The 22,313-nt window shown below is 45.2% G+C and overlaps 3 long non-coding RNA genes across 5 annotated transcripts; 1 reads left to right on the top strand and 2 right to left on the bottom strand.

The window, feature by feature from the left end:
- Positions 1 to 460: 460 nt before the first annotated feature.
- On the bottom strand, positions 461 to 16,709 carry LOC140694957 (uncharacterized). Its single transcript, XR_012070612.1, has 4 exons — positions 16,420 to 16,709; positions 1,750 to 2,208; positions 1,343 to 1,432; positions 461 to 683 (listed from the first exon to the last, which is right to left on the bottom strand). It is a non-coding gene; the product is annotated as an uncharacterized lncRNA (long non-coding RNA).
- Positions 2,295 to 11,418, top strand: LOC140694958 (uncharacterized). 3 transcript variants are annotated; one of them, XR_012070614.1, is made up of 3 exons: positions 2,295 to 2,375; positions 5,045 to 5,604; positions 8,215 to 11,418. It is a non-coding gene; the product is annotated as an uncharacterized lncRNA (long non-coding RNA). The 3 variants fall into 3 exon arrangements; XR_012070615.1 differs by lacking the exon at positions 2,295 to 2,375 and having other exon boundaries at positions 2,421 to 5,604; positions 8,215 to 10,853; positions 11,216 to 11,418; XR_012070613.1 differs by lacking the exon at positions 2,295 to 2,375 and having other exon boundaries at positions 2,421 to 5,604.
- Positions 16,710 to 19,478: 2,769 nt separating the features above from the next.
- On the bottom strand, positions 19,479 to 21,442 carry LOC140694945 (uncharacterized). The gene is made up of 2 exons (XR_012070599.1): positions 21,210 to 21,442; positions 19,479 to 20,306 (listed from the first exon to the last, which is right to left on the bottom strand). It is a non-coding gene; the product is annotated as an uncharacterized lncRNA (long non-coding RNA).
- Positions 21,443 to 22,313: the final 871 nt, after the last annotated feature.

The raw sequence follows: 22,313 nt of genomic DNA on the forward strand, positions 1-22,313 counted from the left end.
CTTTCATTGTGGCAGATGCTAAATCTCCTGCATCCTCAGAGAAAGTCAGTGGGTGCCTCTGTCCCCCTTGAGAACAGGTTAAGTTGTATCCCTGCCCTGGACCTTCCAAAGCTTCCTGCCTGATGACCCTGTGGGGTGGTGTGAAGCATGGTCAGGAAAGGAGCGCGGTCACCATGGAGACCTGAGAACTGCCAGTGGGGAGCCTGGACCACTGGGAAGCCGTGGACAGAGGGAGGCGCAGGATGAGACCCCAGGAGAACGCACTGGAGGAGAGGTGGGGTGCGCGGGTTCCACGCTCTGGAAGCGCTCAGACTTTTCTCAGGTTCTGTGTCGTGCGGGCGTGTGCGGGAAACCTAGTAACTGAGGGTGTAAGCCTGGGTGTGCTTGAGCTGTGACCGCCACGCGGCAGGCTCCATGGTGCTGCTGGTGAGTAGAAAGTATTCACCGGACACTTGTTAAAAATGGTAGGAAAGAGTTTATTCAAGGCTAGTGCCAAAAGGGAGAGAGATCAGACTCCACTCCAGATACAGCAAAGACAGCTGAGGGTTCTTGGCCACCGGGCAGAGTATGCGGCTCTGTGGATGGAGAGGTACCAAGAGGAGCTTGGTCAGGTATCGAGCACCAGGATTCTTGCTTCAGGGCAGCCAAGGACTTGGACATCACGGGTGGGGGATGAGGAATTTCTAAGAAGAGCCAAGATAAAATGGAACAAGAACAAGAAGTGTACATTGCCCTCCTAGCCCTATAAGGCTTCTTATAAACTTATGGACAGTCATCTGACGGGGTAAAATTGGAGGCCGAGAAACAAACCCAAACAGGTCAATGTGTAGGGCCTTAGCACCTAGAGAGAAGGCCTTGCACATCGGGAGGAGAGGCATGGAAAACTGTCCACCTGGAGAACACTGGCTCACAGAACAAGGGAATCCCCCTGGTGTCCCTTGGACGGTGCACTGGGTCTGGTGTCCCAGCCAGCGGGGCCTTTGAGCACAGGTCGCTGGCGGGGAAGAAAAGCGGGCAGGGGGATCCAGATGAGGGGAGCTGTGTAGCAACTTGCAGCAAGGATGCAGATACCAAAGCTTGGCCTGTCCGACAGGGAGCTCAGGAGGGATTCAGCTGCTGCTCTGGGAGGTGGCAGGAGGTTGGGGGGGATACCCCGACCCTGGCTCCTGAAGCACCCCTCCCTCCCTTCCTACTTGGGTCCCACACAGCAGCCCTCACTCCATCCTGCCTTGGCCTACCTGTGCCCCACATAGACCCCGATGCTTCCCTCCCCATTGCCCAACCTCGAGCCTGCCTGCCTGCCTCCGACCATCCCCAGCATCCCCATCCTCCCTTGACCTACCTGCACCTGGGGCTCCATCCTGCTTCCCTGCTGGGGACTGGCCTTCTTGGATATGTGCATCTCCTGGCAAGCACTGGAGCCCTGAAGTACCTGAAATAATAGTAAGTTAAGGAAAAGAATAAAGTTTAATGATAAAGAAAATTTCTATACTTTTATTCATTAAATAATGTTTTTTACGTTTAGATATACAATATGCATATCTGTGTGCATATCATGAATATATTTTGGGTATTTTTGTAACAAAATTATAAACATTTTATTTCTTTAAAAAATTTAAGCATTCTGGCAAAATGTTAGCATTTAAAAATCTTTCTTTTAAGAAATCAAATAATATACAAATGCTTGAAGTTTCTTTTTCACCTTTCCTTTATCCCATTCCCTTCCTTCCATCCAAAGAGGTAACTTACCTGAAGTCAGTGTTGTTTTACTTTCCCAGCTGTTTTTTTTTTCCGCCAGTCCCGCGGCCAGGCGAGGGTGGGGCTCCAGCGAAAGCATGAGGGACGGGTTCCCCTCCCGATCTCAGAAGATCTCCCAAAACGGCAGCGGCGTGGCCAGCCTGCCCCTGCCTCAGGCGGCCCACGAAGCATTCAAAGCGCCCGCGACGGGGTACCCGGCGCTCGCGATTGGCTGAGCCGGACCAGCGCCCCTGGGCGGGGCCGGCCCCCACCCAACGGCCGCGGGTCCCGCCCCGCTGCTGAGCATGCGCGCAATCCCCACAGGAAAGAGTCTGCGCACACCGCCGCCCGAACTCCGTCTCTCGCCGCGGCTCCATCCTCTGTCCGCGAAGGCTTGTCGGCTCCGCGGGACAGCAAGAGCTGCGGCCGGCAGGGGCTGTGCGGACCCAAGGCGGCTGCGGTGGCGCCGGCCTGTGGAAAATGCCAGCAGGCTGCGCTTCTGTTCGTTGCTCCCCGCTCCCCCACCCCGGAACCCCGTGCGACCGCCGGGGAACAGCCCGCCCACGCAGGGAGTACCGCAGCGAGACGCTTCGGCGGGAACGAGGCCGACGGCCGGCTGTGCCGTTTGCGCCCTTGAGGTGAGTACGGCGACGGCGGCGGGGCACGGGGCGCTGGAAGGAGGGAGGATGCGGTGGTTGCCGCCCCGGGTCCCCGCGTACGGAGGGAGGCCCCCGGGCCTCTGCGGGGCGGGGAGGGCGGTCGCCGGCAGTCTGGGCGCCGGGGGCCACGGCTGAGGGCGCGGGGAGCACCCTGGAGCCCTTGTCGCTCCCCACCATGAGCACCCAGGAGCCCTTGTCGCTCCCCACCCTGAGCACCCCGGAGCCCTTGTCGCTCCCCACCCTGAGCACCGCGGAGCCCTTTTCGTCCCCACACTCAGCAACCCGGAGCCCTTGTCGCTCCCCACCCTGAGCACCACGGAGCCCTGGTCGGTCCCCACGCTGAGCACCCTGGAGCCCTTGTTGCTCCCTATCCCTCCCCTGGCCCCAAAGCTGTGCCCCCTCCGCTTGGGCGCTCTGCTGACGGGCGCGGAAGCCTCCGTGGAGCTCGGGCCGCCGCCAAGCCCGCCCCGCGCCTGGACTCTCAGAGTCGCCCGCGGCCTGCCTGGCCAGAGCGGGCTGGTGCCCTTGCCTCCCGCTCCTGCCCAACTGATCTGACTCCTTTATAATTTGGAAATCTTCCATTCTCACAAGGTAGGTTCTTTTTCCATTATAGGAAATTATAACTCTCCTTTGACAATTTTGTTTTCTGGTACTTTCTTTGACGTGACAAAGGGATGATTTTATCCTTTGGAAAGTCTAAGCCAACCAAATGCATAGTGACATTTAGGTCCAAGGGCAAAACAATCAGTTTCTTCCTATCACCGATTATGCTGTGGACATGAAAAGCATAAAAGTTGCAAAGAGAGGCACCCTTCATTGCAGATCTTTAGGCTGCTTAGCGGCTCGTTTGGCTAGCATAGGAGTTACAGAGAAATAGGAAAGACATCGCCTAATGTGTTCTGAAAGGTGGCTTTTTGTACAACTGTATACTCTGCCCTTCAAATTCTTTCAGGTTGCTTTTATAAAATATAAAATTGAGCATGTAAATATATATATTTATGTATAATATATATTTTGTTGCATATAAATGTGTATATGTTGAATGGAACATGTCTATTATCCATTCAATATATCATCGCAATAAATGACCAGGAGAGAATTAGTTTCTGAAATAAAGATAGCCTATGAGTAGCTTTCTTTCTGGAATAAATGAAATAAGCTTTTCATCCTCAGTATATTTGCTTTGAAAATGGGCGTGACTTCCGCTTGTTCCCAGCTTTGCTGTTCCTTCTACCCCTCTGTGTCTCTCAGCGCCTGTCTTGTCTCTCTCTCTCTTTGTTTCTCTCTCCCTCTGCCTGTCTGTGTTTCAGTCTCTCTGTCTCTTTTCCTGGATGCATGTGCGTATCTGTGTATTTACGTGTTTGTATCATTAGGGCCCAGGGCAGGTCACTTCTGAAAATGTCTTGATGACATACTGATTCTTTTCATGTTGCTGAAGTAAAACTTCTTTGCAAGTTGTGTGAGCACTTTGGTGGGGTCAGCTGTAAGGATCGGCACTACCGGGGAAGGGCTGCTGCGCCTGTGGCCCTTTGATGTGTCCTGCACACTGTTTCCCTGGAGAGGAGTGTCTGTTCTCTCGTCCCTCCGGGGGATCTGCTGGGGCCTCTGCCTCCTCACGTTGTCACCAGGGCTGGCTGTCACCAGGCTAAAGACCTGCCAGCGTCATGGTGACCAGTGCTGTCTCCACAGTGTGTCCATCTGCCTGTGTCCTCCCCCGAGAGGTCAAGCACCTCTAAGGCACACTGGCCATCTGCTGTGCCTCTCGTTGGAACTGCCCGTGTGTGTTGTGTTTGTTTAGAGCACTGGGTTTCGAGAGGTTTTTGGACCCCAGGGATGTGTAGCCTTTCTCCAACGTTGGGTTCTGAGGAACGCATCTTACGGGTCGTGGAGTGTCTTTCTGGCTATATTTCTGGGCTTTTGCTGGTTTCTTGATTTGCTAGGTTTTGTTTTTTCCCCAGGAAGAGCTAAGCATCTCCCTTCTGTCTTGTGGCTTTGGTGTGACAGGGGGAAGAGCAGTACCTCTCCTGAGGTTATGCACAGTTACTGAAAGGGCTTCATTTTGCACATGACATCTTTAGCCCACCTGGATTTCCCTTTCAAATGATCAAAATGCGATTTCAAGTGAAAACAAAAGAAAACATCTCCAGCCCCCACTTAAGCCACAAGGGCAGGCATGCAAAGCCACCTTTCCTGTGGCTTCATTGACAGGGAACACCCAGGAGAGGTAAAGACACCCAGAGGGGAAGAGGACTCTGGGCTGTCAGGGGCTGGGGTGGTGGTGGGGAGTGCGTGCTCTGGATCCAGGGTTTTGCTTTGAAGAAAGGAATGGTGTGAGCCTGCGTGGTAGTGATGGTCGCACGGCATCGTGAAGGCACCTAGTGCTCCTGAATTGCACAAGTTCAGAGGGACAAAGTCTATATTTTATTAAAAGTATCTTAAAAAGGCAAAATAAAGGATGCCATAACCGATATGAAACAAACAGAGGAAAGTGAAGAAAAACGAAACACAAATCACTCCAGGGGAATGGAAGTCTAGGTTGGGTGCTGGAGGGGATTCATAGTGGGATTTTTTAGAAGAAGGTGCAGGTGGGCACAGAGGGGGCTCAGCCCCAGTTGCATTTAAAGAGTAACCCACCTTCCTTTTTTCAGGTCTCTTAAGAAGACGTGGATCGCTTAAAAGGATTGGCAGTTACTGAAAATATGAGAGTCCCTTAGTTTTTGTAGGACCATGGTCGATGCATGGAACACTTAGAGAAGATCATGGAAGTGAATGAACTGACCGATAGGGAACTGAGAGTTCTTATATATTAACTAGCATTCTTGCAAACTTAGCAAAGCTGTACCTCCATGTGTATTAGCAGTTAGGTGCAGTTAGCACCAGCAGATTTATAAAGAAGAATGACTGTTTACATGGGTTTTGTGAAGAATGATCTGCAGTCTTCAGCTGAATACTGAGGTTACGAACAAACCTTGTACTGTTTCCCTAAAATGTTTCTTTGTCTGCAGGGAAGTTACTTGTATCTTCATCTAAATCTCAGAGTCAGATGAAAATACTGCTGATGAGTGTTTTTGATGAATATTGAGGAATATTGGTCAAACTGAGTGAGAAGCTTCTGCCTGAGCAGTCAGCACTGGTCTCAGTGCCCCTGCCTGCGCACCAAGACCAGCTGTGACTAGAGATGGAATTCCACTGTTGCTCAAACTCCAAGGTTCTATTTTATTTAATAAATAATTGTAATTGTTCTCCTTTGAAAAATTAGTTTGTGTTATGCCCCCAAAAGCTATATTTAAGATTTATTATTTCTCTTATATGTTAAGTACTGTTAAAGGGAGGGAAAAGCAATTTGTAAAGTTTTTCCTAGTTTTTTATTTTATACGTTGTTTCACCTTATCAGTTTACAGGAACTAAGTAGAGAATTCCCTTGTTTAGTCCAGTTATCCTTTCACTCTTACCCCTTCAAAATTTTAACTAAGTTTTAGGGTCTTTCCTCCCTGTTCCTTTATACAAATGTTAAGTACAAGTTTCAGGGAAGTTTTTCTACATAAATTCAAATAACTGGGGAAAAGAAAACCTACTTACCTTCTTATTAATGAGCAACAAGCAGGGGATGATTCGTGCAGGAACTGGTGCTGACTGGGTGGCATTCACAGGAAACTTGACTGTGCTCTGAGAAACAGTCTCAGGCATTGCCATTTGATCAGCCAGCCTTGTGATATTGGCTCACAGTGTTTTTACAAAATCTTCATCAAGCCAATAATAACATTTTTTGAACTCCAGAAATGTGAATTCTGCTTTGCTACATTTCTGGCTAAAAAGCTCATACACCCAGCTTTATAATTTATCAGTTTCAATATATACTTGGGCATGTATACCTGGGATCAAGTAGTTTTCAAACAACTTATTTTAATGATCAGAAAGAATACCGATGTTAACACCCCATTCAAAATTGCTGCTGTAATTTCTACCCAAAGTCTGAGAGTTTATCTTTACCTCAATTCAGGCTTAAATATGGTGCTAACGCTGATGGATGCGTACTGCAAAGCCGAGTTCATGTTCATATTAGGAAATGATTTTGGGAACTCTTACAGTAAGACTAGGCTGTGATTTTTCTCTTTCACATATCTAGAAAGGCTTGCCTCAGAAAAGACTGATACACTTCAGCAAACAGGATATACTCTAACTGGCACCTGGTGGTTCATGCACAGCTGTGCATTGGGCCTTTGGCAATAGCAGGTCAGGCCCTTTGGAGCAGGGAAGGTGCCCACACCTGTGCCATGCTGGCTGGAGTGTGGCCTGCATGTCTCTGCAGAGCTAGGGGCACAGTGCCAGACACTGGAAAACCATTCTTGTTCCCTCAACCATTATTTCCTTGTAGCAAAGTCATCCAGCTTCAGCTTCGTGTAGTGTTTTCTGACTTCACCTTTAAACTTATCAAAGGTAATTGTGAAAACGGTGTCTTATTAACATACAAACAGAATAAATAAATAAATAAATAAATAAATAAATACAAACAGAAATGGCAATATTTATCTCCTGTGACTTAAGCCCAAATGCTTATAAACAACATTTATAGGCAGTGACACTGCTCATCTTATGTTATGGTTTAAATAGAAAGGAAACTCACAGCAGCCTTAATTTCCTGTGGGTAGGATTATCTGCACTGCTCCTAGTCCCTGAATTTTCAAATGAATAGATATTCTCTGTTTATGTGATACGAAAAAGGAAAAGTTTTCTTGCCTTACTGCTTTGGTATAAAGACAAAAAGCATGAGCACTATCCAGACCAAAAAAAAAAATGACCTTAAGTCACATTGATCAAGGTATTCCTAAAGTTTGCAATGTACCAAAAATAGTCAAAGACTAGCAGAAATACTTAAAGAGCTCTAAGTTTTAAAATTTGAGATTGAAGATTTAATTAATGTTCATACTTTTTCAAGAAAGAGAATAAAGGTCAGTTTTGTTCCCCAAAATGAAAATTTTAAATAGAAAATCATAACAGCAGTGCTTAGGAAAATAGTTGGAGGTCATATTAGTTTTAATTATAATCATTAATTGCTGTAGGGTATTGATGATTGGGATCTCATGCATTTTGTCCACTGTAATTCTAACGTACAGTTGTATCACATACAAATTTTGATAAACTGGTAGGTTTTCACACCAGACAGATTCAAAGTAAAATTGTTTGCAAACATAAATCCATCGTCTTCATTTCTTTATATTTTCACCTTTGTAAGTGTTTACAGTTTGTTATCATTTGTTTTATATATCTGAGCATTTTGTGTCTAGCTGTAACAGAAATAAAGAGCCCTGAGGTTCTCAAATGAACTATGTGGACATATACGCATGCAAACTTCTGTTTTGCCAGAACAATACTTTTATCGTGGTGTTTCTGGTTTTTTATTGTGGTTATTATTGAAAAGACGATGTTTGTCTTCTAGCATTCTTATTTATAGGAGAGAGAAATATTCAACTTGCCACACTCTACCTTTCCCCTAATTAATTTAGCTTATATTCTCAAGTGGCATAGGGAAAATTCTGTCTTAATTTACTACCCTGTTTATTGAGTCAAGAGTCATGCAGAACCTCTTGAGGGCCAGGATCTGTGCTGAGTGTCAGAGGTCCTTTGATGAGGAAGACAACTGTGAGGAAGAGTGGCACAGACCCGGGTTACAGCACTGCCAGTCCCACACCCGGGAAGTGTCACCAAAAAACTGTAAACCACAGTGAATGGACCTGCTCATGTGTTTGAAGCACAGAGAGAAAGATCACTTGCAAAGTAGTGAATGTTCACAATGTTCTTTCTTTACTATATTTTGCAGGGCGCAGGTTCGGAGCCTGAGCAGCTTTAGCCCAGGGGAAGGAATAGACCGGGAACACAGTGGCTGGGGTTGTCAGAGGCCTGGAGGAAGCCGTTGAGGCTGTCAGCAAGTGCCCAAAAGAGTCAACACTTTATCTTTAATTGTCTTGGTCTTTGAATTCAAACCTTTATGGCACTTGTGAAAGCCTTGTTAGCTGGCTATGATTTCATTCATTTTTGTTCACTCTGATTCCAATGGCTGAAAGAATTAATATCTTGAAACTAATGCCACGATGTGGAATACCAACATTTGTTCACTAGCTTTAAGAATATGTGGAATTTCAAGTACTCAGAGTGAAAAGCATATGCAGAGGAAGCAACAGGGCGACCATCTGCAAGCCAGAGAGATGCCTAGAACAGATCCTCTCCCTTTAGGCCCTCAGGAAAAAAAATCAAACTTGCCAATACCTTGATTTTGAACTTCTAGCCTTCAGAACTGAAAAGAATTGTACCTAAAGAAAGAGGGCAAAGCAAGGAAATCTGATCACTAAGAAGAGACTACTGAATACTCATTTCGCCCCAGCCATCCATTTATCCTCAAAGACAACCAACTTCAGAAGTAACATCAACATGGCTGAGTAAGCCATCCCTCATTTGTGTCCCCCACCCCCAACAATTTGGCATCCACTTACAGACAAAAATGCCTTTGTGGGAGCTTTGTGAGCCAACACCATGTACCAAGCAATCTGGTAGGAATCTCATCCACCTGGGCATTGGGTAATAGACATACAGACCTAGGTCCCTGCTTGGACCCTGCAGTGGTCTGTGAACCAGCTCCAGTCCCACTCAGCTACACTCTGGAAACCCCTGGAAAGTTTTATCTTAGATAGTCACCATGGACAAGAAGGCTTTTGTGAAAGTCTGGGTTTCCAGTGGAGAATTTTCAGCGTGCCATTGAAGCAATAAAATTTAATGAGTTCAGATGCTTTGAAGAGGAGCAGTTTGATTTTACTCTCATCACCCCTCCCCTAAGGTGGCACAGTTCAGTATCAAGAGAGACCTCAACCTGTGATTTCTCCTGGAGGGGAAGGAAAGACTGAGTACCAAGCTTTTTCAACTATATTGGATGCTGCCAAAGAGACCCCTTTTTCTCATCCAGACTACTGAATCATGAGCTGCATGACCAGAGGGTGGAAGTTGCTAGAACAGCAGCAGACAGAACCTTTGGAGGGCATTGAAGGGTCACAGAGCCTACTGTTATGGTCCCATCAAGAAGCTAGCCCCACACCACTGGGGACACTTTACCGGTAGATCTCCTGACTGGCCCATGGAACCAGCAATGCCTCACCTACACAACACCCCCCCACACCCTGTGGCTGGCTCCTCTATGTGCTCCTGACAGCATCGAGAGGAAGCTTTGGCAGCTGGCTAGTGAGCATTGCAAACAAAGCCAGCCTGAATCTACAGGACAGGGAGAGACCACAGCGTAAGCTTTAGCCCCACTTTTTGGGAGGTGGAAGGGAGGGTGTCAGCACCCAGCCTTCTGCATTGCCGAATCAAGAGAAGGCATACCACAAGACAGCAAGAAGTGTGGAGCAGGCTTATCCATAACCGATCTGAGAAAGCCTCAGAATCTCTAGCCGGGCTTACTAAAATTACTTCTCTCCTGAAGCAGTTAGTAAACACTAGAGGAGGTGACTGCTACTTCAGATACAAAGACAACAAAGCAAAACATCAAGGAAATATGACCACAGGATTATGATAATCTTCTAGTAAATGATCCCAAAGTCATGGAGAGCTGTGATTTACCTGATAAAGAATTTAAATAAGTGTTTTTAACGTGTTGATCACCCACTGTGAATTGGGTGCCCCTGAGGAAACCCAACTGTCACCCAGATTTGGATGACCTGGCGATCAACGGAAACTCCGTGAGCTATAGGAATACACAAAGACAATTTGATGAAATCAGGAAAATACATGAACAAAATGAGCAGTTTAACAGAGATATTAAGGACCAGAAATTCTGAAGTAGAAAAATAAAATGAGGTGAAGAATATAATAGCATTCCTATCAGAACTGATCACACAGAATAAAGAATCTATGAGGTAGAAGATGGGAACTTTGAGATTATTCAGTCAGGAAAACAAAAAAGAATGATGAAAGCCTATAAGACCTATGGGATACAATCAAAAGAAACAACTTGCAAAGTATTAGCATTCCAGAGGGAGAAGGGGGCAGAAAGCTTATTTAAAGAAATAATGGCTGAGAAATTCCCAAATCTGAGGACAAATTTGGATATCCAAGTTCATCTATCATTCAAAGAGATCTTCTTCAAAATACGCTGTAATAAAACTATCAGAAATCAAAGACAAAGAATCTTAAAAGCAGCAAGAGAAAAGAAGTTTGTGAATTACAGGGGAACCCCTATACTGTAACTAGCAGACTCCTCAGCAGAAACTTCACAGGCCAGGAGAGAGCAGAATGGTAGTTTCAAAGTGCCGAGAGAAAATGGCCAACCAAGAACATTCTGCCTGACAAAGCTGTCCGTTAGAAATGAAGGAGAGAGAATTTCCCACACAAACAAAAGCTGAGGGAGTCCATCAGCACTAGATTTGCCTTCCAAGAAATGTTTCCAGGCACAATCCTCAAAGGGTATTTTTGGTAAGTTGATTATAGAGTTCTATTAGAAAATACACGAAAATGTTAAAAGCATATATATCCTTAACCCCACAATTGCACAGTATTTACACACATTCATCACATATACATTGTACACCTGTGCAAATATATATGTATAAGGAAATTCACTGCAGTATTGTAGTAAAAATAGAGTAGAAACAACCTTAAAATTCATTAGCAAGGACTAGTTAGATGACATTTATAAAACTAGCCTGTTTAAAAATAAAGTAGACCTGTAATTATTGATGCAGATTCTACATCACTATAGAACAATCTCCAAGATCTATTAAGTAAAAAGCATGTTTCAGGACAGTGTTTTTAGTCTTCTTTTTTTTTTTTAACAGGAATGGTATATGTTTGTACCTGTACACACATGTGTATACTCACTGAATATTTCTGGTGGGCTACACCAGACACTGGGAAGAGTGGTGACATCTGAAGGACTAGGACTCAGGAGTAAGGGACCCATTTTCACTCCATGCTCTTTTTATTTGAATGTTCTCTGCCATATACATATACTGTCTTTAAAATTTTCTTGCCTTTTTGAGTCCATGTTTATTTTAATCAGTGTGAGTGTTAGAATTCTAGGTTTACTCTTAATCATTGCATTTTGAAAATTTTTAAATTTCACATGAAAAAATAAAATGGCATAAAGTCTCCTTCCCACCCATGACTCCAATCCCTGCAGTTCTCCCCAACCAAAGACAACTGCTCTTTTCAGTTTCCTATATAACTTACCAATTTGTGCATACACAGGCAAACAAATATATATTCTCATCCATCCTTTTTCAGAAAACTAGATTGTTACATAAATCTCCATATATTGCTATTTCCACTTAGTTGCATACCTTAGAACCAAAATCACAAGCCACAAAAGGAAAAATAGACTGGGCATTTTTCAAAATTAAGTACTCTTGTTCTTCAAAGGATACCATAAAAAACAGATGACCCACAGAATGGAAGAAAATGTTTGCAAATCTTGTATCTGAAAGGGGCTTGTATATAGAATATATAAAGAACTCTGAAAATGCTATAAATAAATGCTAAAAGAATTCTTCAGGAATTTCTAAAGGAATTTCTTTCAGGAAGCTGAAATGAAAGGATGCTAGTTAGTAACAGTGATAAAAAAATAAGCATATAGCCAAATTTACAATTCTCTAATATTCTAATATGGTGGTGTGCTAATCACATAACCCTGGTGTAAAGGTAAAAGGACAAGAGCATTAAAATAACTATAGCTATACAAATTTTTTAGTGAATACACAATATTAAAAGAGGTAAATTGTGACATAAAAATGTACAAGTGGTAAGAGTTTTCATATGCCATTGAGGTTGTTATCAGCATAAATAGACTGTTACATCTACAACATGTTTTATGTGGAACTCATGATAACCACAGAGCAAAAACCTACAGTAGCTCCACAAAAGATAGAAGGGAATCAAAGCATATCACTATGGGAAATCAGCAGCACACAAAGAAAGGCAGCAAGAGAGGGAGGAAGGAGTAAGAACAACACAACAGCTAGAAGACAATAAAATTGCATTAATTCTTACCTATCAGTAATGACTCAAAATGTAAATAGATTAAGTTCTCCAAACAAAAGACATAGAGTGGCTGGATGGGGGGAAAAAAGCAAGAAAATAAACCAAAGACCCAATTATATGCTACCTATGGAGATTCTTCCAGCTTTAAAGACACACATAAGCCCATGGTGAAGATACGGAAAAAAATATTCCAGGCAAGTAGAAACCAAAGAGAGCAGAGATAACTATACTTAAATCAGACAAAATAGACTTCAAGACTTTAAGCTAAAATTGTACAAGAGACAAAGTGGGTCACATATAACGATAAAGAGGTCAATTCAAGAGAATGTAACAATCAACTGTGTAACAGCGGAGCACCCAAATATATTAAGAAAATACTAATAGATCTGGAGAGAGAAACAGACAACACTACAGTAACAGCTGAGGACTCCCACTATCCCACTTTCAACAATGGATGGGCCATCCAGACAGAAAATCAGTAGGGAAACATTTGAACTACACTTTGGACAAAATTAACCTAACAGACATATATGAAGCAGTCAATCCAACTGCAGCAGAGTACACATTCTTCTGAAGTGCGTACAGAACATCCTCCAGGATGGATCACATGATAGATCACAGAACAAGTATTAAAAACTTTAATAAGACTGAAACCATACTAAGTATCTTTTCTGACCAGAATGGCATCAACTAGAGATGAGTAGTAACAGGAGGAAAACTGGAAAGTACACAAATACGTGAAAATTAAACAACACGCTCCTGAACAACCAATGAGTCAGAAAAGAAATCAAAAGGAAATTTTTTTTTAAAAAATCTTGAAACAAAAATGGAAACACAACATTACCAAAACCATTCATGGGGTGCAGCAAAAAAGTTATGAGGTAAGTTTATAGTGATAAACATTAATAAAAAAGAAGTCTCAAATGAATAAGCTAGCTTTAAATTTTAAAGAAGTAGAAAAAAATAGACTCAGCCCAAAGTTAATAGAAGGAAAGAAATAACAAATAGCAGAGCAGAAATAGAGACCAGAAAAAGCAATACAAAAGGTCAACAAAAGAGCTGGGTTTTTTTTTTTTAAGATAAAATTGATAAACCTTAAGCTAAACTAAGAGAAGAATCAAACTCAGACATGAAAACGATGTTACAACTGGTACCACAGAAATACAAAGGATCATGAGACTACCATGAACAATTATATATACACCAACAAATTGGATAACCTTAAAGAAATGGATTAATTCCTAGAAACATGCAACCTACCAAAACTAATAAGGAAGAAATGGAGCCTCTAACAGACCAATAATGAGTTAGACTGAATCAGTAATTGAAACTCTTAACAAAATCCTAGGGCCAGATGGTTTCCCTGGAGCTTTCTACCAAACAGTTGAAGAAAAATTAATGCCACTCCTCAAACTCTTCCATAAAATTGAAGAGGGAATTTTCCTAAACTCATCCTGAGGCCAGCATTACAGAGAAAACTACAGGCCACTTCTGTGATGAATATATATGCAAAAGTTCTCAAAAAATATTAGCAAACCAATTTAATAACACATTACAAAAATCGTACACCATGAATAAGTGGGGTTTCTCCCAGGAATGCAAGGATGATTTAATATCCACTAATCAGTCAATATGAAATACCACATTAACAAATTGAAGAATGGAAATCATATGGTCATCTCAATAGATGCAGAGAAAGCTTTTGACAAAATCTAACGTCCCTTCATGATAAAAACTCTCAAGTACAGGGTATAGAAGAAAAATACTTCAACATACTAAGGCCATATATGAGAAACCCACAGCCAACATCATACTCGATGTGAAAAGCTGAAATCATTTCCTCTAAGAACAAGACAAAGATGCCCACTTTCACCACTTTTGTTCAACATAGTATTGGAAGCTCTAGCCACATTAATCAGACAAGATAATAAAGAAAATTCAAATTGAAGACGAAGAAAACTGTCACTGTAGATTGCAAATGACATGATACTATATACAGAAAATCTTAAAGATGTCACAAAAAACTTAAAGTTAACACAAAGTTTTAGAATATAAAATTAAAACACAGGAATCTATATACTATACACCAATAAACTATCAAAAAGAGAAATTAAGAAAACAATCCCATTTATAACTGCATGAAAAAGAATAAATCTAAGGATGTAAAAGATGTACTTGGAAAACTATAAGATATTGATGAAAGAAACTGAAGATAACACAACTGCATCAGAAAAATGAAATGTAAGACCCAAAGCCATAAAATTACCAGAGGAAAACATAGGCAGTATGCTCTTTGACATTGGTCTTAGAAATATGTTTTTGGATCTGTCTCCAAGAGAAAAAAAATCATTTGTTTTGTTGATAGTTTCCTTTGCTGTGTAAAAGCTTTTTAGTTTGATGTAGTACCATTTGTTTATTTTTGCTTTTTCTCTCTTTCTATGGGGACAGACGTACTAGCCTTACTGTGATTATTTCACAATGTATGCAAATGTCAAACTGCTACGTCTCACACTTGAAACAAATATTGTACATCAACTAAATTTCTTTCCCTTTTTTTAAGTGAAAGTTCAATGGCAATAATTTCATTATATATCAGAGTTCTTAAGAGCAGCAAATATGTGATGACCTAAGGAGTAAACATCTAAAATTCAGATAAACCAGATATTTGGTTTTCTTGTCTTTTAGAAATTACCTCTATCACATTTACAGTACTTTCCTAGTTAATTACTGTATTAAGTAGCTTGGATTTTACATGTAGACTGACTTTCTTGGATTTAGGGAAACAACAGCCGTCTTTCGTGTTGAAAGATCTAGTCCTGTGAGCTGTTTGAGCACCGGCAAGAATTCTTGAGTGAATTTCTGGGTGCCACTCCAAAACTGTCCACCAGAGGGACCACAGCTCTTCTTTTTCCCTTCCCTTCTAGCTCTTTTCCCTTCTAGTATTTTACTTCAGGCTGGAAGCCCTGGAGATGATTAATCGTGCTGATCGACCCTTGGAGCTACACCCAAACATATGCTCTGATTTTAAGCAGGCATAGCTTTACTAGGAACGAGTTGCCTATCACTCTAAAGAGATAAAGAGGAGGAGTTATGAAGTGTCCTGCAGGCCTGTTCCAAAATCTGTTTCCTCTTCTGTCCAATTTAAATTTCTCCTGAGCAATTTTGAAATAAAATTCCTTAAGATGGGTTGGGCTGAAAAGCAATATACATACTCTGTATAAATATAGAGAGTCTATTCTGTGCTAAAGTATGTATTATTTAGTCTTGAGAGAGATCTTCATTAACATTTTAATGTGTCTGAAACAAGCAATGTGAGATGTGAGCAATTTGAGATTCAGATGTTGTTTATCTTACCACAGCTTCCTAACATAGTTACCCAAGATGGTTCTCAGGAAAACCAGTGTTTTCCTTTTAGAGAAAAAGAGAGAAGGACACATTGAGTAAAGACACTAGATTCTTTGGCCAAAGAGATTTCCCCGCTTAGCAGCTAATAATGGTCTTCAGCCTGGGGTCTGAGCCCTAATGCTCCCCACCCGTGAGGAAACTCATTTAATTAAACGATTTATCATAATGGAGGCTGCGGGGCACTTAGGGGAGCCCATCTTCCGTCGCTGACTGTACAGACACTGTTAGGCACCCCAGAACCAAAAGCACCAAGTGAAGCTTGCCTTGTGTGGTTTGACCCCCAAGAAGCAGGAGAATGCCAGCAGGTGGGGCATCTATCTCTTCTGGGACCTTTCCTCTCCCCCCAGCTCTTCCCTCCCTCCCTCCCTCCCAGGCCACCTGGAGCACCTCCACACAAGGACAAGGCTGCACCCTCTTTCCCTGCTGCTTTCAGCCTGTGAACATCCCTGCTCTCACCAACCGGGATTTCCCATGTTACCAAGCCCAACCTGGCCTCCCAGCCACCCCCATCTGAGATGGAGAGAGTGTCCCCCTCCAGCCTCCACCCAGGGGTGAAGGGAGAAACGGAGACCCCAGGGGGACCCAGACGGCACCTCACCTCTGCCTTCGAAGCTCGTCCTTGCTGCTCTGGGCTGCACTGCACCCTGGCCCGCAGTGGCTGGGGGCCTGCCCCCCTCCCCAGCCCTCTGCTCCGTGCTTTCCTTCAGTCTGTGTGCTGCAGGAGCAACTCCCGGGTCAGCCTGGGCTACTCAGCCTCCAAGCAGTTACCAGTGAGGAGGAGGCCACCAGATATACTCCCAGGACTTCCCTTTTGCTTTAGCTCCACCTGCCACTTGTTTTCCACAGGCCTCTTTTATCTGCTTGATGTGTTTCAGGCCAACAGCACTCCTTATCACAGCAACACCTGAGTCCTTAATGCTCCCCACCCACAATGAGAATCATTTAATTGGTTAATTCATCATGGTGGAGGTGGCAGGGCACTTTTATCACTGGCTACTGTTGGGAGCTGAGCTTGGTAAGCAGACACCATTAAGTGCCTCAGAAACACAGGTGCCAGGTGAAGCCTCCTCGTGCCATTTGACCCTGAACATCAGGGTTGTCCCCCACCCCCACAGGTGGCCTCTTTTATGCCCAACAAACTCCTCCACAATACGGGTCCTCCCACTTTTGGTTTTAGGCACATGGCCTGCTTCTCAGCGGCAGTCAGGTCTCCCTGAAACCCAGCTCCCAGTCAGTCCCTAGCATCTGGCCTCATGTCCGTCTTTATAGTGTTGGTTCACCCCGTGGGGTCTCCTCATGCTTAGCTGGGGGCTGTCACCGGATCTGGGCAGAGATGTGGTCGGGGAACTCCCCAACCCTTCCCTCTCCCAGAGAGGCTTGGCCACCACAGAAGACGATGATGATGGTGCGGAGAAGGAGGATGCACCACACACATTTAATATTTCATTTCGCCTTTAGGATGCTATTACAGAGTAGGTAGACATAGCTCCACTTTTTAGATATGGAAACAGGCTCAGGGAAGGTCAAGTAACTTGCCCCAAGTCACATTAATAGTAAGTTTTAGATGGATTTAAACAGGAGCCTGGGCCTATAACACGTATTCCAGCTGAGCTCTTGGTGCCACTCAGCACCACCCTCCCTCTCATCCCACCAGCACCCTCTGCCTTGCTGGGCTCCAGCTCCTCCTGGGACCATTCCAGGGGTCTGCTCCCCAGGGCCAGACCAGTGCTGGGGGAAGAGCGCCTTGGCTCGAATGCAGATACTGCAGAGAGTGGGAGTGAGTGTGGGCTGGAGCAGGGGAGGAGAGGGGATACGCTTGAGGTGAGAAGCCAGCTTCATGGGTCACCTCCAGGGGCTTCTAGGCTCTCTGGCCTCTCCCTGCCCCTCAGGATCTGCCCTGGTGCCTCCCCTCAGCCCATCTGCTGCCGTTCTTGGCCACAGAGCCTTCCTACGAGAGGTGAGCACAACCCGTTCCACTGGACACGCAGGGCTGAGTCGTTCTCTTGTCTCACCCCACACTGCTGCTTTCTGCTCACGCCACCCCCCGCCATCCCTCCCTAAGCTTCATTTATTCGCTCACTCCTCAAATGCTGTGAGGTGCCAGGTTCTGGAGAGGCAGAGATGACTATAGTTTTTTCCTGAGGACGCTGTCACAAAGTACCACCAACTGGGTGGCCTAAGGCAACAGAAATGTATCATCTCATAGTTCTGGAGGCTAGAAGTCCCAAATCACGGAGTCATCAGGGCCGTGTGCCCTCTGAAACCTGTAAGGAGCATCCTTTCTTGCCTTGTCCTGCTTCTGCTGTTGGAATTCTTGGCTTATAGATGCATCACTCCATTCTCTGCCTCCACCATCATGTGGGTTCCTCCCTGCGTGTTTCTATCTTCTCTTCGTATAAGGACCCCAGTCATACTGGACAAAGGGCCCACTCTACTCCAGTGTGACCTCATCTTAACCAATTACCTCTGCAATGACCCTATTTCCATATTGGGTCACATTCTGAGGTAGAGGGGTTAGGACTTCAACACATTTTGGGGGGGAACATAATTCAATCCATTATACTGGGTAACAGGACCCCTGCCCTCGACAAACCATCCGAGTCATTGTGATGATCATGATCATTATCTTCAAGAGTGGGCCAGAATTCTCCAGCTTCTCTAGATGAGAACAGTCTGGCCTTGTAGTCAGGCCTGAAACCAAGGCATCCTGAGACAATGTGTGTCCTCGTGGAGGGGTGTCCTGGCCTTGATGGGAGCACAGGAGCCCAGGCATAGAAGCCTCTGGAAGGGCAGCTTTCCCTGCGCAGTTCCAATGACCTAGACCTTGTCTTACAGCCACCGGAGCTCAACTGAATCTGCCCACAGGCACTGGCTCTGCTCTGTGCCAGCACTGCTGTGCTCCAGGCTTCACATGTGGTGCCTTAAAACCCGACCTCAGTTCTGCCTCACGATATCCCTGAAATGGTGAAGTCAGCTCAAGGATTACCCCAGACAGATGTGGCTCTAGCTCCACGGAGCTCATTAGGGTCCAGCCATGTACTCCAGTGGTTGCCCTCAGCTGGTCAGGGCAAAGACAGGACTGGAACTCATGCCCTCCTACCACTTAACATTGCCCCCTAGAGCCCACCTCTGGTCCCCGCCCCTCCATGCCCACCACTGCTCCGCTCCTGGCTTCATTGCTTCCTCCAGGACCAGTGTGATGACCTGCACTTTCCTCGCCAGACTCCCTGTGCACTGCTGCTGCAGCCTCTGCTTTGCACAAATCCTGCGGAACAGCCTCCCAGCTCCTTAGCCCACTGACTTTTAAAATCTGGCCTCTGGCTCTGTTTGGTCTTCTTCTCTCAACACATCATAAACTCTTGCCAGAGTGACCTATACGGAACCCTTCCCTCCTCCGCACCCTTGCCCTCAGTACCCCCTGCCCTGAATGCCATCTCCTGCTCACCCCCTGCACCCCCAGTCCTGCCCATTCAAGATTAAGCTTAGGGACACCGCCCCCAGGAAGACCTCAGATTTGCCTCCAGGTGAAAACATACTCTCTTCCTCTAATGACACAGCGCTTTATATCTCTGCCATACAAGTTTTTCTGTGTTTGCTCTCAATTATGAACCTCTCCCCTGAAGAACTTTTAAAAGAAGGCCTTTGGAGTCGGACAGCTGAGTGTTGTAATGTCTTTTATTTATTTATTTATTTTGCTTGGGCTTTTGATTATTTATGCATTTATTTCATTGTGATTACACACAAAAGTTTCAAACACACAAAAGTAGAAAGAAGAGTAAATGGACCCCTGTGTTCCCACCACCCAGCTTCAACAACTATCCACAATTTGTAAATTTAAGTATCCTTTAGATTTTAAGCTCTACTCAATCCTCTTATATTTACTGCTCAGCGGGGAGGGGAAGAGGTAGACTATCCGATTATTCATCTTAAAGCTTCTAGAAAACTTGAGCTTTTAATTCTGTAAGTTTGATGAAAATCCTGCCTCTGGGCTAAAGGCGCACGGGCGGGTGGGGAAGCGCCTCGGAGGCGGGAGCTGGCAGCTACTTCCCTAGCCTGGCTCTTTGCTGGGGAAAGGCTCCATCACTCCGCACGGCTGGGAAGGGAGACTTTCAAAGGTTAAATGTCCCCATCGTTAGCCCAGCGGTGATGCCACGTAAGATGCTACGTCCATTCCTTCCGAGAGCCTGGAGTCCGTCTGCTACCACCTGTCAACTCAAACAAAACAAGTCCCAGGTGTCATCCCTGGGAGATGATGCACGGAGTGTGCTACCTAGTTTCTCCACCAGGGGCAGCTGCGAGGGGCAGGCAGTCTTGGACCCTGACCAAGACTTCGGGTCTTTTTCAGTGAAATGTGTCCTTGTGACAGTCTTTCCTGGGTGGTGGTCCTGATTTCCAAGGGCCCAGCTAGACCAGTGTTCAGTTGAGGATCACAGACTGTTGGGAAGCCACAAAGCTCATATTCCAGTTGAGCAGAACAGACAGAATCTAGGAATAAAATATAAACCACAATAAATCATTTAACATAATTTTAAAATTCTGCTGCTGATTGAGTTCACACCATGTGACCAGAGCTCTCCCTGGAGTTGCGCCCTATGCTCAGACAGTGCGCTAAGAACTTTATAGATGATTTTAACTATTTACAACCCTGGGGGCTTCTATCTTTATTTAACAGAGGAGAAAACTGAGACTCAGCCAGACAAGCAGAGTGTGCAGGGCCAGCTGCTCGGACATGGCAAAGCCGGGACTCAGTGGCCGGGTCCGCTGGCTCCAAACCCTGGGCTTGTGGCCACAGAGCAGTGACCTCACTCCTGGGGTCCTCGGGTGATTTGTGCCCCTACTCTGCATCTGCACTGTCTGCGTCCAGCTCAGGCTTAGCGGAAGCAGTGAGCAGACTCCAAAACCGAGCGTGGTGGCAATCGTGGGATGTGGGCACTGGATGGCCTGGCTCCCATCAGCTTTGCCACTCCTGGTTGATGGCCCTCGACTCTTACCTCCTCCGTGCCTCAGTTTCCTCATCTGTAAAAGGAATCCATGACCGATAACAGTACCAACTTTACTGGACTCTTCTGAGGAATAAAGCACTTCAAAATATAAAGTGCTTACAGGGAACTATAGCTTGTAATAACCTATACTGGAAAAGAATCTGAAAAAAATGTATATATACACATAACTGAATCACTTTGCTATACACTTGAAACTAACACAACATTGTAAATAAACTATAGTTCAAATGCAAAAAAAGTGTAAAGTGCTTAAAGGAGCTATGAAGAGAGGACAAGGATCATGTGAGAATGGGAGCCAGTGTAAGATGAGTGAGTGGTGTTGCAGCCATTAATTCCTTTGCTCCGAAAGCAAACTCCATGGTGGCCTCAGGTGAGGTGCACTTACCTCCCATCCACAGGTGGCGGGGACGTCAGCCAGGCTGGGTGACGACACAGACTCTGACAGCCCAGGTGTCTGGGCTCTCGAGTGGGACGAGGTATCTGCACTGGAGGAGAACTCCAACCATCAGGCCCAGAGAAACACAAAGAAGACAGTGACATCCCTCTGGCTTTGGCAGAACGCAGCCCTCTACCAAGGACCCCACTTGTTTTGCTCCCCCTGACATCCCCAGAGCAGCTGTGAGGGAGTCACAGCATGGACCCCGTTATTTGAGGCTCAGGAGGGCTAAGTCTGTTACAGGGCAGGGCTGGGGCAGCAGGACTGAGCTACATGGCTGCGGGCCTCTGATGGGCTCCTGCATAAAGGGCTGGGCTCTCCCATCACAGGGTCTCCTGCGGGGCAGCGCGCAGGAGACAAAGGTTCCATTGGGGCAGGGGGAAAGGGGCAGCTGGGGGCTCTCAAGGCTTCCCTAGCACTTAATTCCCCATGCCCCACCTCCTTCCAGAAACCCAGCTCAGCATCAGGGGACACGCCTTGGCTTCTCTGACAAAGTGGTTCCACAGTTGGGCCTCTTCCTGGACAATCCTGACAGCAGGAGAAGGAAGGAAAGAATGGGGAGGGGAGAATCGGAGAGAGATGCTGTATTTGGGGAGAGGAAGTGGTAGAAAACTCTGGAGAAGGGCAGGGGCTTAGAAACAATCTGAAGGCCAAGCAGAAAAATTCCATACAATGGAACATTATTCAGCAATAACAAGAAGTGAGCTCTCAGGTCCTGGAAAGACACAAAAGCAACTTAAAGGGAGGTTGTTACGTGAAAAAGCGTCTGAAAAGGCTACGTATGTATGCTTCCAACTACATGACATTCTGGAAAAGGCAAAATTAGGGAGACGTAGAAAGATCACTGGTTGCCGGGGGAGGGGGAGAGATGAACAGGTGGAACACAGGGGATTTTTAGATCAGAGAAACTATTCTGCATGCTCTGTAAGGTGGACGGATGTCAACATGCTTCTGTCAGAACCCACATGGAGTACAAAGAGCGAGCCCTCGTGTAAACTACAGGCTTCGTTAATAATATACCGATATTAATTCATCAACGGTTAACACATGTAT

This window comes from Vicugna pacos, unplaced genomic scaffold (assembly GCF_048564905.1).
Source record: "Vicugna pacos unplaced genomic scaffold, VicPac4 scaffold_113, whole genome shotgun sequence".
In the NCBI taxonomy this organism is placed as follows: domain Eukaryota; kingdom Metazoa; phylum Chordata; class Mammalia; order Artiodactyla; family Camelidae; genus Vicugna; species Vicugna pacos.